At 38.8% G+C, this 3,406-nt stretch overlaps 1 pseudogene; it reads right to left on the bottom strand.

The window, feature by feature from the left end:
- LOC108544125 (40S ribosomal protein S3a-like) overlaps window positions 1-747 on the bottom strand; it is a 1,801-nt pseudogene extending 1,054 nt beyond the window's left edge.
- Between the last annotated feature and the right edge of the window lie 2,659 nt (window positions 748-3,406).

Here is a 3,406-nt window from a genome sequence, read left to right on the forward strand (position 1 = left end):
AAACAACCCCATGAAAAAGTGGGCAAAGGATATGAACAGACACTTCTCAAAAGAAGACATTCATACAGCCAACAGACACATGAAAAAATGCTCATCATCACTTGCCATCAGAGAAATGCAAATCAAAACCACAATGAGATACCATCTCAAAACCACAATGAGATACCAGTTAGAATGCTTCAATTATTGAATAAATTTATTGATCACTTCTTTCAAGTTATTTGTCTGCACCTCTCAGGTCATTATTTGCAAATCTTCTTCTGGATTTGTCGGACCTGTTGGTGCTGAATATAAGAGGTCTTCCATATCTGATTGTTGCGTTTTTAGTAAAACCAACACAGAACAGATTAAACAAGTAGCCATCATTAGTCTTGACATCGACATGAGTTTCAATCATTGTCTGCCATTTTTTGACCATGGAACACATTTTGTCATGGGTAAGATCCATGCCATGGAAGTTAGTCAGGCAGTTTTTGCCCTGAACATCTTCAGTAATCATCTTGAATTTTCTAAATACAACTTCATCATTCTGCAAATCAGTTTGACTCACTTCAAACATATGAGGCCATCAGATATAATTTTGGTTCCTTGGGTCCTGGTGATTAGTGTCCTTCCAATATTTCTTATATTAAACGTAGCAGGTGCTTTCACATCATAGCAATCTTTCTTAGAAAATGGATCAACCACCTTCTTCTTGGCTCCCTTTTTGCCACCTTTAGTAAGGCACTTGTTCTTGGCAACCACCATGGTGCTACTCAGAAAGCCAAAATGGCTCTACTTTCTTTTTGTAGGATTCCTATTAGTCAGATGTTGAACTTCCTTTATTGGTCTGCCATACAGTTCATTTAATTTCCTTAAAGATAATCCCTGTATTTTGTGTGGTTTTGCTTGTTTGTTTGCATAAGTTGAGGGGGCAAAATGCCTCAATGTTACTGTTTAGTGTGGGGAGTGAGGGAGATGTTGACTGTCCCATATATAGTTCCAATGATTGCCTCTGTTTATAACCCCACATGCCACTTCACCCTCCATTATGCCTGATGTCTTCAGTTCCTATGCCTCCTTTTAGCTTTGAATTTAACTTGACATAACACAAGTTTTCTCCTTAGTAGTAGCCCCCCCTTTCCTCTACTTCACCAGGTATCACCATTTCACCTATTTTCTATCTTCAAGAAATTTGCTGAAATTTCTCATTCTCTGCATTATAGAGATAACTTTTTATTATTATTTTACTATTATTTTAAAGGATCTTTCAGAAAGAGGAGATACATCTACATATAATCTTTATGCTCAGTCTTCCATCTTTACTCACAAGCTCAACTTTTATTTCTTTACCTGTTTGCCCTCTCTAGAGCAGTAAGCAAAGAGCAGCAACGCAGTATTTTCCTCTAATTTTGGGGCATAACACACACATGGCTAACCATCATTCCCTGAATGTTTGCTGAATTTCATAGATTTGCCTAGTGCAGGTCAGGTGCAGTGGCTCATCCCTGTAATCCCAGCAATCTCCACTTTGGGAGGCTGAGGCAGGTGGATCACTAGAGAGCAGGAGTTTGAGACCAGCCTGACCAACATGGTGAAACCCCATCTCTAATAAAAATACAAAACTTAGCCAAGTATGATGGTGCACGCCTGTGGTCCTGGCTGCTCAAGAGGCTTAGTCTGGAGAATTGCTTGAACTCAGGAGGCAGAGGTCGCAGTGAGCTGACATCATGTCACTGCACTCCAGCCTGAGCAATAGGGCAAGACTTTCTCAAAAAAAAAGAAAAAGAAAAAAAATGAATTGCCTAGAGCATATTATGCATGCTCAGTCACCCTAAGATAATTGCCAAGTTGTTAAGAGACCTATAAGGATATCCCTATAATAACCAGAGTCTCCAAATTTTTTTTTTTAATGATAAAATTTCAACAATTGCATTGAGGAGGACCACATAAGTGAACATTTAAAATGTAGAGGATCCTGAGAAATCTAGAACTTAACCTTCAACTTTATTGAGCCTTCAGCATGTAATACAGTGTGCTTTATATGCAAGAGACCCTGTTGGTGTTGCTTTTGTGTGTGTGTGTGTACACACACATACATATATAATAAAGTTAGAAGAAATGCCACTTATCTTAATTCTGAGAATATGAGGCATTTTTCTAAGTTGAAAACAAGAACTGCTTCTTCTCTTAGATTGAATAAATGCTAACTATTGTCTTAGATGTTGCTGCTTTTATTATTTAGAGTTGATAAACTCTCAAGATGTCAATCAATGAATTGAGGGGTTATCCCTCTTATCAATGATTTAGGATCTAGCTAATAGCTGATGAAAGAGCTTAATTCACAGAAGACTGGCTTTCTAGATATTTAGAGAGAAGCAGCCATTCAACTTCCAGAAAGAATAATCGTTCATTTTTCTCCCTTTATCTGAGCTGGCTGGTAACTTGGGAGAAGCAAAGAGCAGCCCAGATTGAAAGGTCAAGCTGGCAGTGTGTACTTAACTCTGACAGAAGAGAGAGTGTAAATCTTTGAATGTCCTGAGATAACAAAAGCCCAGTGAAAATACAAATAAAGTCATGTGGATCAGTATCTAAATCTGCTGCCTGCTGCCTCTAGTACAGATGTTCTGTGGTACAGCAGGAAAAGCAAGGGCTTCAGATTTGCACAGATTAATTTAACCCTGTTGCTTTCCAACTGTGTGATATTGGGGGAACTTTCTCAACCTTTCTGAGTTTTGCTTTCCTTATATAATGAGATTATTGAAGAAAATTAAATGAGAGAATGAGTACTAAAGAGCACGTCCAGCATAGCAGTTGCTCAATAGATGCTAGTTCTACTTTTCCTTTTATGTCTCAGGAAAGATAACTATGGTGCCTGACTGTGAGAGCACTCCTATGAGAGACTGCGTTCTCATGGATCACACCTCTGCCTTGGTGATCAGAGGGCAGATTTACCACAGCATCCCCATTTTAGGGTATGCCCTCACTATTCTTCCTTATGTTCTTCTTTTTTTCTCCTCTTTTCTTTTCTTCTTGCGCTCCCTTTCCCCAGCAAGTCTCATATCAGGTAATAAGAAAGGACATGTAAAGCAGGCGAAATGTAGAATTAAGAGTAGGGGAGAAAAGGGGAAAGGAAGGAAGAGATTGGTCACACTGCCACCTTCATCCATACAGTTTTGGAAGTTTTTTTGTTTATTGGTTTATTTTTATTTTTATTTTAAGTCCTGGGGTAAATGTGCCAGAAGGTTTGTTGCATAGGTAAACATGCCATGGTGATTTGCTGCACCTATCAAAGTTTGGGGTTTTGTTTATTTTGTTTTGTTTTTTGCCTCTCACTCCAGGGACTCTCATCTATGCCCTTTATTCCAGGGCACTAAAGGTTGGTGGTTTTCCATTCTGTATCTCCAGCCAGGCATCTCTGCTCTGA

The sequence above is a fragment of the Rhinopithecus bieti genome, unplaced genomic scaffold (assembly GCF_001698545.2).
Source record: "Rhinopithecus bieti isolate Rb0 unplaced genomic scaffold, ASM169854v2 scaffold_26308, whole genome shotgun sequence".
Lineage (NCBI taxonomy): Eukaryota > Metazoa > Chordata > Mammalia > Primates > Cercopithecidae > Rhinopithecus > Rhinopithecus bieti.